This window comes from Dermacentor variabilis, chromosome 2 (genome assembly GCF_050947875.1).
Source record: "Dermacentor variabilis isolate Ectoservices chromosome 2, ASM5094787v1, whole genome shotgun sequence".
Classification (NCBI taxonomy): domain Eukaryota; kingdom Metazoa; phylum Arthropoda; class Arachnida; order Ixodida; family Ixodidae; genus Dermacentor; species Dermacentor variabilis.
This window is the reverse complement of record NC_134569.1, coordinates 65,282,429-65,295,203: the sequence shown is the minus strand read 5'-3', so window position 1 is coordinate 65,295,203 and position 12,775 is coordinate 65,282,429.

Genomic DNA, 12,775 nt, shown 5'->3' with positions numbered 1-12,775 from the left:
CCTACCTTAATCTATGGGCACTTAATCAACGGAGTGCTGGGGAAACTGCGTCGAAGACGAGCCGGTCGCGAGCGGATTCTGCAATGTCTACCGGCGATCGCAAGTAAAGAAGAAGGCTATAGTTCACGCCTAACAAGCTCTTACGACAGCTTTAAACGAACACCGTTAATGAAACAAATTGACGCGTTCAAGGCCTTCTAAAGCCTCTCTGCCGCCTTTGCGTCTCTCGCGACCATCAATTTTCTCTCTTTTCTCGTCCTGTCGCCGTATTAATCCTCCCCTCGTGGGGATCCAGCGGTGCATTCTCACAAGTGGAACTGCTTAGCTCGCAACACGGAACACGTGATCCCACCCTTCCGTCCCCAGCGGCGTTAAGCAGGGAAATCGGGGACGGAGGGAACCGGTAACCAGACACGAAAAGTTGAAAACTACAAAAACGCAAGCGACCCAAAACGCCAAGCAAGGATGTCGAGGCTCGTCCTGTCTGGTCGCAAGACGCCCGCTGCACTTAACGCCACGTCCGTATGGCTCGAGCCCTCGTCGGATGAAATTAAAGCTCACCCGGGTTCCTTTTCCGGCGGCACTTTTCCGACCCTCCACAGACTCCTATAATTTTTTATTATTATTACTATTTTATTTCGGTCTAAGCTTCGGCACAGACGCGTGGCCCGAGAGATTTAATTTGCCCGACCCGTCCCGCGATTGGATCCGGACGCGGGCAAAAAGAAAAAATTATAATAACGATAATGCAGCGCGCCTGCGGAAATGACATGTGCCGCTGCGGCCCGCTCTTTGCCGCCTTGTGTGGCAGTGCACTCTCCCTGTATGTGCGGCGTGCCGGAGGCAGCGGCCGTGAGAGAATGGGGAGAAATCTATTCATGCGCAGAACCTTTTCTTTCCGCGTGCTCCGCCTGCCTCCTCACCCTCACGTCCTCACACACATCTCTCTCTATCTCTCGCAAACGGCGACGCCGACGACGCACGCTTTCTTTATTAATCCCGCGAGCGTTCAGGTGGAAGAGCTCGTCATGGGGGCGCGAAAATCGCTTCTTTTGTGGCCCTGCACGTGGCCGACGGTATGGGCACTGTTCCGTGTACGAGTGTGCGTGCGCGCGCGTGTCTGTTTGTGCGTGCGCGCCCACTTTCTAGCTCCGTGTCAAAAGAGCCTTGCGCGCAGCAGTGTGGCCCGGAATGCAGAGCGAGCGTTGGTTTTCTTCGATCAATGCCACGTTGAAACAACCTCTGTTGGCTGCCGTGCGGAACGCCTTGTTTACGTCGCGCAGGCAACAAAATCGGCCAGCCTTTGCTACTGAAGCCGACTGTTGAAGGCCTGCTTTGGTCGTGTTGCCCTCTCGTAAGCACGCTTTGTTTAGACGTAGGTGACACACAGAGGCGTTCCGTACGTAGAGGCTGAGAGTCGAGCAGAGATAGGAGAGCGTACAACGCTTTCGGTGAAGAAAGTTCGAAGTTGCTCGAGTGCGTTTTTCCAACGAGTTTGATACCTCATTTATACTTCTGATTTTGGTGTTGAAAACAACTCAAAGCCCTTAGTAGTGATTTTGATACGCTAGAGCTCATTTTCAGTACTGCACATCTCAGCAAACCGATCGCTAATTAATTCATTACTATGCCAATATTGTTACTGAATTAATGCTTCGAAATAAATGCGCATTTTGTGCGAATGTACTCTCCAATGCTAGCAATAAATATAAACGAGTCTTTTTTTTTTTCGTTTTCTTGATGTGTAGTGGTGCTCGGCATTCTCGAAGTTATGGGCCATTTCTTTCTTGATATTGAGATATGCCGCGGTGAACGACTATCACATTCAGATGTAGTTTCCCAACTTCAGGCTAATGAAACGATCTTTGCTTCCCTTTCTTTATGCTTCTTGCATGCAGTATAACAGTAGTCTTCAATGTTTAGCAGTACTGTGTTAGAGAAAAGTAACCTGCACTTTTTCGACACAAACCCCGCATCCATATTTTCTTTCTTCTTCCCTGTCATGCAAAGAAGACTCTTGATAGAAAATTCAAAGTGGCTTGCGTAAGTACCGAATTCAACGACTGTTTTGGCTAATTTTCGTTGACAGATGGCATCAGTAGCTCCCGTTTAGTAGGACGAAGCTCACGTTAATCTCCCGTTCTTGAGACGCTTGCATTTCTTGTCGACTACACATGAGTCACAGTTTCGCAGTGGGCAGATGCAACAGAAAAAATGAAATGGTAAAATTGCAGTAACGATGCCCTTCACGATAAAAAAACAAAACGAAACGATCGCTGACGCAAGAAGTGATCTCGGAGAGTTGTGGCCCTATAAAGTTCGAGAGGAAGCCAGATTACGGGCGCGTTACAATGTATTCGCCTTAAAACGAAACTTTCCTGACAGAGCTGGCGAGGCATAAAAGATCACCGCAAGAACATACTAGGTCATGATAAGCGAAGGCGCGCCATCAAAAAAAAAAGAAAATACTAGCAAAGAAAAAACAAGAAATCGAGTACAGTGAAGATAAAACGACCATGAAACGCTTCAAGGGAATTCGGAGAGAAAAAATATAAAGAATATGGACAAAAAAACTGGCTATATTCCTCAGCGAGCGAGTGCGAAGCCGAGATGTATGTTTTATGAATGCGTCGCATAATAGCGGTAAATATATACCCGAATACGCCAACGCAGTGTCGCGCAGTAAAATGAATTACGGGAACATGAGCACCGCCGGCAGCGATGCGGGCGAACGAGGAAGGGAAATAATCAAGCAGGCTTACATTCGCGGAAAGACGAGATAAAGGAGGCTCTCTCGGCCAGAAAAAAGGAGAGGGAGAGAGAACGCTTCGCCGGAGATGACCGGAGCGGCGAAGATAATACGTGGCCATAAAATGCGATTACTAATTAAAACGGAGAGCGCTCTGCATTCGCTCGTATTTCCCGCGGATGCAGATTCACTGTTCTTTTTTTTTTGTCTGTGCATGTGGCTGTTTCTGCCATTGATTAAGGAATCCGTTCTCTGCCTCGATATCGGTACAAGGCGTCCCTGGTATCGAAAAACCAGAAGCACTGCCGTGTAGAAGGTGTTTCCTGTAGCTAATCTCGACTCGAGCAGAGACTGCGTTTTCTTGCCCCGCTTGGGGTCGATCACTATGTATACCAAGAATGGCAATGCAGAAAACAAGAATAAACCAGAGTAGAACTCTACATGCTCTAAACGCAAACTACATTGGAGACAAAGACCAAGTTATGGTGCAGACGCGATGTCAAAATGACATAGTATTAATACCCGTTTAAGCAATCCGTAAGCGATATGTTGTAGGGTCGAAATGACACAGACAAGGTGACGTCAACAGTGCTGCGGCCGTTCCTACTGTCTGTTAAAGAGTACTTCTTTTAACCCCTTGTTGAACGTATTCACGAATGCTCGCACCAACATCGCTGAATAGAAATTAAAAAGAAAAGTACAAATGTTTCGCCACGAAGGGGCAAACGTCTTTAAGAGGAAAGCGTTACCTGCTTCGCTTTGCCTTAGAAGAGTGTTGCGGCTTATGGTGACGTTAGGGCAAGGCACCCAACAAGCACATCGACGGCTACGTCAGGATGTAGGAATGGAGGAAAAAGGGTCTATTGGCTTAATTACAGGGCTCCAGTTACGGAAGCCCACCCCGTGCAGGAGCAAGTTAAACGTCCGAGTTCACATCAGGACCTTCTGTCCCAATGCACGAAAAGTCTCCGCTCTTAATACCGTTGTCTTCCCTAGACGAGACGACTGTAGGAATCTGAAGACTGTCTAGCAGCAAATCACAATCGTCGAATCCATCGCGATACAACGTCTATGATATCGTAACGCTCTACAGTAACACCGCCTCCGAAGCCCGATGGTATGGAATATGCGGCAGGATAGCACCCTGCGAATCCAAGGTCGCCGTCGTTGTTCAGTAGCATATCATGTTGCCCCCCCCCCCCCCCCCCCGCTCTCATCATTAGTTCAGGCTGTCATGTAGTGGTGGGGTTAGTGGCCTTTTGTGGACCCGTCAAGACTCGGTGTCCACGTTGCGTTGACATCTGGACAGGAGCTGGTGTATGGGGGCGTTTGCCTCGTGGCAAACGTCTAATTAGCGTCTTTGTGGTGTTGATAAGTAAAAAGAAGAACCCGCACGGTTGACGATCAGACCAACCATCTGTCACTGTTAGTAAATAAAGCTTATTGAACAAAACAATGAGTGAATGCCAAAATTGGTACTTGTGCTTTTCTGATGCTGCTTTATGGCACTTAAGAGCCTTTCAAGGAGATCCGGAACCGTTTGGCCAACCCGCTGTCATTTGCACGGCCTCACCGAAGTCCCGATTTCTTGACAGCGCTTCAAGCTGTTGTTGCGTTTCGCCTGCGACACGTGGTTTTGCCGGCGCGACTGCGGCGGGGCGGCAGACATTTTGGCCCGATCGTCGTCGCCGCAACACTCATCGCCAGGTGTTTCCAGGCGCGTCTGCGGCGATGCGACCGCCTAGGGATCCTCCTCGCATTCCAGTCATTGTGCCCGAAACAGGCGATGCCAAAGCAGGGATCTCATTCCAGTTATTGGGCCCGAAACAGGCGATGCCAAAGCAGGGATCTCGTTCCAGTCATTGTGCCCGAAACAGGCGATGCCAAAGCAGGGATCTCATTCCAGTTATTGGGCCCGAAACAGGCGATGCCAAAGCAGGGATCTCGTTCCAGTCATTGTGTCCGACCGGCAGCGCCACGACAGGGTGCTACGAGATCGTGCGCAGCGCCACGACGGGGTGCTACGAGATCGTGCGCAGCGCCACGACAGGGCGCTACGAGATCGTGCGCAGCGCCTCGACATGGTGCTACGGCATCGCTACGACAGTGTGCGTCACCATTAGCCCATTGTACATTCACGTGCTCGTCTTTTGAGGGGTTCCTTCTTGCCCTCAACTGCGAGAGTATAAAAACAGCTGCCCCCGGACGCCAAAAGGAGGGCTCCGATTTCTTCTGTTGAGTGAAGTGCTCTCCCGTCTCTCTACTTCGGTCAAACCTGACCACCAACTCTTTGCGATGTTAAAATAAACAAGTTGTTTCGTTGTTACCAGTCGACTCATGCTTTGCCGGGACCTTCGGATGCTTCCAGTTGTACCCCAGGCCGCCAGGCCAACGCTACCCTTGGGGCTTGCGACCCAGGTACAACCACGGGCGTCAGCGCCGAGTTCCCAACAGATCGTACCAGCAGTCAGATCCAAACACTGTCAAGCGAGCAGTGTGTCAAGGAATGAAGAAGGCTCTCGAGCTGTTGGTGACTTAATTGAGGTGATAAATTAGACGTGCATTCGTCCGTGGTTGCAGAACGAGTGTTTAAAGTTTTTTTTTTTTTTTTTTCTGTTGCTCACCGGTGCTTCAGGGGTAGCTTGAATGACTGACTCCTTGAACGCCTGTACACTCCTTTTCACCAGAGCCGCATCGTGGCATACTCATTTAAGAAAGGAAAGGTTGGCTTGACTGCCGAGAGAAAGAGAGAAAGACAAATGTGTGTGCGTGTACGTGTGCGTGTGTGTCTTAAATTAGTCGCCCCGTAACACTGTGAAACTGTAAAATCACTTTCAAAAGCAAATTCAGGCGCTTCGGGAAGTAACAAGAGAGTAATAGGTATGTCGATCAGTCATGTCCGTACTGTGGCTGCCCGTTGCGCCAGGTTCAGTAAGGAATTTCAATAGAACGAGGCCACATTTTTCTTACAGAACTAACGAACTATTAAATTAACGTCTGCTTTATTGCTTTGATACAGCTGATCCGTCGCTATCTGAGGCTCTCAGGCTGAGAGAAGCACTGAGGGAGTAGGCTGTGGATTATTGCCTTGTGTGCTTTGTAATAAGCGATAAGGAGCGCCCCACACAGTAATTTTTCAAACTTCGCCATCATGCGTGTGCCTCGAGACGTAGTTATTATTTATCGCTTCGGTGCATACTATACCCTCAGAGACTGAAGAGAGATAAATAGTACTAGGACCGTGTGAGGCTAACTGGTCCCTTCTTTCTCATTTGCTTTCCAGACATGCTGTTTTTAGGGAACGCTCTGTCGCACCAGTTTCTTTGTGATTCAGGACACAAATTATGCTGTATTAGGATTTAGGCTCCGAATTCCGCCCAGATTTACTGTCAAAGATTTTACCTCTCACTCTCCCAGTCAGTGCTGCAGCGAAGACTACTGCGCACGTGCAACACTGTGCCTGACGTCTCGAGCGCTCGTTACGACTGGCTGAAGCCACGCTCTCATTAACTGTCGCCGCGGTGACAGAATATAAACGAAGTCAGTGGCAGGAAGCGAAAGGCAGGAGGACGAGAAAGAATGAGGAAGAAAGAGGTCGTGTAACTCAACACGCCGTCACTGGGAGAGGCCACCTATCACACACGAGGACGACTCGAACTGAGGGCACCACAGGCTAAACTTGTTCGCTCTAACCGATATCGCACAAAACAGTGCAAGACTAACTTCACGTAACATCGCAGCAGCTATCGCGCCCATGGCTTTGCATTATGGGCAAAAATGCAACTTTCTTTTTTTCCGCGTACCACTGAATAATGTCTCGAAACTCTAGTCTTGTTTTAGTTATTATTTTGGGCAACGTCGTAAACTTTGAATGCCCCTCTTGTTGCCTTATTTGAGCAGTACAGTGAAGAATGAGGTAATCTATCGAATCGTCGTTAAACCACAGCCTGGTGCCTGCACGGAACTAATAAATACCACTGTTCCAACTCCCTTGTTTTTTTCCTAGGTCATTAAACATACGGATGTTCTTCAGGCGATATTGCTGTTCAAAAAGTATTATACTAATCTTTTTCTCGCTTTCTTTGTAAAACATGCTTCTCCTGTATAGAGAACAAATATTATTCAAAAAGAAAGTTCACGAAGTAACGTCCGAGTTTGTGAAACAGTTGCAAAAACTCCATTATTCAGTTCGCGCCCATTCCCTACCTTCAGTATTAGCAGCATCTATATAATAAACGCCGCAGGCACGCACATTCTTGAAACAGTTTCGCCCGAAAGCAAGCGCATTATGGCGCCGTGCGTCGCAATAATTTCGTTTCTGCAAACAATCTTCTTACGTCGCGCACGCGATGCGAAATCTGCTTATACTGTGTTCCCACATAAGCGGCTTCGACGTTTTGCTGCGCCGGCCAATACGGATGCCCTCTTTTTTTTTTTTTTCTTTCACAGGAATGGCTGCATATATAAGGCACGAGGCATCGCTTTGCCAAGCGAATACTCCTTTCCCCGACGAAGTTGGATTTGCAGCCACACCGTGCATGCAATACAGGCTGTACAACACATCTACGGCGATATATATATATATATGCCACCTGTCTCGCAGAGATGCTAACGCCGCAAGCCTCCTTTCGGCTGCAGCCTTTATTGTCTTTCTTGCCTTTACTTCGTTCTTCGCTTGCCTTAGAGTCGTCGTCATCGTAACGTCTTAGCGAGCGAAAGTATACGTTTTCTTGCGCTTGCCCTCCCCGTATACGAAGCGGCTGAAGTATGCGATGCGTCGCGGGAATAAATTTCCCTCCCAGCTCCTCTGGCGGCACCTGCGATCCTTCAATTTCGCACCGCACGGCCGCAGCGCTGAATAATTGAACGCGTCCCCCTCGCTTCCCCCCCCCCCAGTACCCTCGTTTGCCACCCACGAGTCGCACGGCTCGGCGTCGCAACGACAGCAGCGCGCCTCTGGTCGATCTCTGAGTCGCTCATTCGCTTTCTGATGCTACGCTAGAGGGGGAACGGGGTGGGAGGCATTTCTCCGTCGTTTATGACGAGAAGGGCGAAGATATAAATGATTCCGGAATTCCCAGGCACCACGTTGTGCGCCTTCTGTCGGCGGCGTTCTCATTGGTGTTAGGCCCACCGACTTTCTTTTAATGACGTTGCGTAATGGGAAGGGGGAAAATTATTTTTGCTGCGTATCCTGTGAAGGAAGATAACAGCTCAAAGGCCAACCTGTTTCAAACTGTGTTGGCAACGAAACCGCACGTAAGGCATGTGCGCATAAAACTGCCACGCACGATCACTTCGACATTCTGCCAGACAAGCGGAATCAACGGTGGCAGTGAGAAAGTGTAAACTTCGGCTCGTCGGTTTACATACTCGGGCGTTCAACGCGGGAAAACAAGACGGACCACTAAAGAGACGCACCGCGAGGCTTCCCTTAAGCACCTTAATAGAAAAACAAAAAAATAAACGAAAGTGTGCTAATTATATTGTTATAGGGAGATCGACAGAAAAGGGAGTTTATTTACACTGTGTACGAGGAGACTAAAAGTGGGGCAGCAACAACAAAGATGGTGGACGGTAGATCTCACTTCTTCCTCGTTTAGTCTGCTCTACGCTTCACCATGATCTTCTATATCCGCAGGAAAATTGTCTCAGACCACTACCCTCCGGCGGCGAAAGCACCGACTTGGTGCAGGGGAACAAAGGCTACATTAAAAAGAAAAGTATCGAACAAGGTATTAAGGGGTTTCCGAGGCAGGCTTAAGACGATCAACGTGCACAATGTCCGTACAGGGATGAGCAGCTGATGATAAAGGCAGCAGTGGAGCGATTTCATAAGTGACATCGGTCACTTGGCGGCACGCGCGATGTGTACCGATATATTCGAAGTTTGTCAGATAATCCGACACGTCGTGTTAGGAGGCGCTGGAAGATGAGAGATTGGGGGACAAAGTGGGTAGTCCTGTGATGCCTGTTGCAGCGCGACTGCTGGTGAATTTTCGACCCAGAAAATCGAGCGCGAGCGACTTGACGAGCATGGTCGGCATGGGCAATAATCTTTCGGGCATATTCAATAGGCGGGCACCCAGAAGGCACCAGGGTGTCCATTGGTAATGCGGGGTTCCGACTGCATAGTAAAATAGATGGCGAATAACCAGCGGCCTAACGCCTAGAAGGGTTGTACGCGAATGTCAAAAAGGGTAACGCAGCGTTCCAATCCTGGTGGTTGCGAGACACATACATGGCTAACATATCGGTAAGTGTTCGGTTCAGGCGTTCTGTCAAGCAATTTGTCTATGGATGGTAAGCCGTAGTCAATTTGTATTACGTCGCGCAAGATTTTCGAATGTCATCGATCACCCTCGATAGGAACTGCGACAGGGCGGAGGACCACAACCTTCCTATCCCGACGTGGGTGCGGCCCGCGACGGCTACGGGGACTCCCTGAAAAGGGAGGTACCCTAACGCTGTTCCTCAGGACCATTAGTAAAGTTCTTTGTCTGTCTGTCTGTCCCTCACCCAATCTGCTCTTTTTTTATCCCTTTACGTTACGCCCATCATTCTATTTCCATAGCTCGTTGCGGCGTCCTCAAATTAAGTAGAACCCTTTTGTAAGCCTCCAGGTTTGTGCCCCGTACGCGAGTACTGGTAAGACACAGCTGTTATACACTTTTCTCTTGAGGAATAATGGCAACCACGAGCTATTATTATGGAAATGGAAAGTAGGGAAACGCAGGGCATTGCCAGAGCATATGGGATAAGGAGCAGTACGCCTCCCCACAGTCTGGACAGTGGGGTTGTGCATTAGGCGCAAGATGACTGAATCGGCCCCTGGAGGGGAACGACCCCGTTTGTAGCATGCGAAATACCGACGATTGTGGTCTATTAAGTTTAGGGTGTGGTAGTGGAAAGGCCCGTCGAGCGAGTTGGTAATGTGCCAAGATTTCATGGAAGGTGAGAAGTGAATCCCTGTACAGTCCTAAGTCGCCGCCCGTGAGTCCACCTGAACAAATGCGAGTTAATGACATCTTAGTTGAAATCAAGAAAATGAATTGGGGGGGCGGGGGGGGGGGGGGGGGCAAGACATGTAATGAGGAGGGAAGACAACCGATGGTCATTAAGGGTTACGGACTGGATTCCAAGGGAAGGGAAGCGTAGCAGGGGGCGGCAGAAAGTTAGGTGGGTGGATGAGATTAAGAAGTCTGCAGGGACAACATGGCCACAATGAGTACATGACCGGGCTATTTGGAGACCTATTGGAGAGGCCTTTGCCCTGCAGTGGGCGTAACCAGGATGATGATGATGATGATGATGATGATGATGATGATGATGATGATGATGATGATGATGATGATGATGATGATGATGATGTATAATAGCTCGTGCAACCGATAGCGACGCAGTTGGCCGACATGTCACGTTCGTGGGGGCAAGTAACACCACCGGGGGCTGCCCGAGCTGTGCAGTTTGTTTTCCAACCACGGAGATGGCGCTCACGACGCGCCGCCCCGGCCGGTCTCGGCGCATGCGCAGTAGTACTTTTGCAAGTGGTCAATAGCGACATCGACAGTTCGCACACAGAGGGGTATTGGGTATTTCCGAACTGCTCTAACTTTTCAGCTTCGATAACTTCGCCAGTGAGGCAACCCTTGTGCCGCTCAAAATTTTCCACATTAAGGAAGGGAAGCAGTAACCTGCTTTTACCTGATCAGCAGTTACCTGATAATGCACAGGCGCGCTTTACTCTTGAGGGCGCAGGATAACAATGCCAACTGTTTGGTTCACTGCTTGAAACTAAGTGACCTATAACCTCGCCGAGTTATTGTGCTATTCAGTCTCTCTATCGCACTGCGCCGGGACCCTAAACGATGCCACTTCTGCGTCATACTCTTACACACTACTATGAACATCGGCTTATCTGCATTTGATGACCGGCTTCTGTGTCCCGACCTTGTGCGGCGGCGCGTTGCTGTTCTGTTCGTGGCAGACTCGCCACCGGCGTTAGCTTCGTCCCGTTGAGCTCGCCGCGCGGCTCATCTTCCTTCATCGGAACTTGTTGGGAACCCATTCTCTGTGCACAGCTTATTCTTATATTCGCCTTCCACCTGCACGAGCAAACGCGTGCTTTCATCATCGTGTAGCTAACTGTAGCTATAGCGCCAGCTGTAGCTAACTGCTACAGGCGGCGAGGCTGTGCTCGTGTCATTGCCTGTACTGCAACTGCCTCGTTAATTCAAACAAGCTTCGCTTCATTTACATCCCTATACACTGACTTGAACGGCGTGCTATTAAAGCGAAACTTTCTTTGCCATTTTCTGCCACTTTGCGTGTGCACTGTTTCCTAGTCGACAACTAACTACTTGCATCACTAGGTTAGTGCCAAAACAGACAGCCTGGGCCACTAGCTATATGCCCACTATAGGCCAATGTCTCGTCATGTGCCTCCGGGCATGGGCCCGAATCGACAAACCGAACATGATGCAAGAAATGACGAAGTCTCGTATTTAGCCCCACATGCTTCGCTTCTCACCACTTTGATGAGTGAACAACAGCACGCAGGACAAGAACAGAACAGAGAAGATGCGAGGGGATGAGTTCGCTCGGTGCATTATCTGCAGTCATGACACGACGCCCCTGCAAACCGTGTTAAACGGTGTTATTTGAACACGCATCGGTGATTACGAACACTTAAATTTCGGTGGATGCGTAATGCAGTGAAAATGCGCGCACTTATAGTGTATTTCTGTTCCGTTTAAATGGAGGCCGCAGCTGCGTCGAAACGTTTGCGTCATTATGTTACGCTTTTGTGATCGCGTTAAATTTGAATAAACACTGCATTGCATTTCCGTCATTTGCGTTACATGTGCATACATTTACATTCAATTCGCACCATTCTGTGCAAGCATTCCATCCGTTAGCGTTCCTTTTGCGTATCATTAGCTTTAACATCTAGACAAAAATCACAGAAAGCTTCGCTTAACACCGATTCCCGCATAAGCGCGAAATTTGCCATCCTAAGATTCTTTTTGAAATGCGGTGTACCATTCCAGCTGTAGTGTGCCAACAACTGTCAGAACAAAATTGGGGTTGTTTAATTATCTTGCGTAAGCCTCAGTGCAGGCACATAAACGGTATGTTGTATAGCGGCGCTACTATCGCCTCCAGAGCCGGTGAAGAAGCCGGCTCACGTGCGGGGGAGCTCGAGAATAGACCAGGCCTGCGCGCTCGACGTGAGTGGTCCCAGTAGCTGCCGCTACCCGAGATCCCGCGCCACCATGGCTGGTGGGCCTAAATAAAACGTGGCTACGCTGACTTCCCTTCGCGCCACTTCCCACAAATTGGTGACCCGAACGACCTCCCACAAGGTCACCGATTTCAGCGTATCTTCTTGTGTATAAGAACATAGGTTGAAATCAGTGAACGTCTTCGCCATGCAACGTAATCTTTATTTACCGTTAAATAATTCAGTACAAACTCCAACCGCCGACGTCAAAATCTACGACGCCCATGCCACCTGGTGCGAGAACTTCCCATTGATGGCTCCGCATCGTCTTTCCTTCCTGCGTATTTCCTCGGTTGCGAACTTAAGCCTCCAGAGGCAGCTTAATGTTTCTTTGTGAGCACCTTAAAGTGCGCGCCTTAAGAAAAGAAGAAAGCGAAAAGAAAGCGTGCCTTATTCTTTCGCCGCTAAGTACGTCCTCATGAGTGTACACGGCATGGTACCTAAGGTGAAGCGCGGAGTAAGGAAAGGCGATCACACGCAGAAGACTTGCGTTTAAAGGCTTCTGCGGTTAGTGGTGCCGCCAAAAAAAAAAAAAACTGGCTCTTGTGTAACGCAACTTGCTTTCCACGATAGTCAAACGACTAACCTCTTCATAACCTTTTAGTTGAGCGCAAGCTAGCAAGCAATTTCGTGGATCGAAAAGTCCGCGCGCCCGCATGAGTCATGTGGCAAGCATTAGTGCGGTCTTAGAGAGAGCTATATATACGATTGAATCGCCGCGGCCCCCAGACGATAGAGAATAA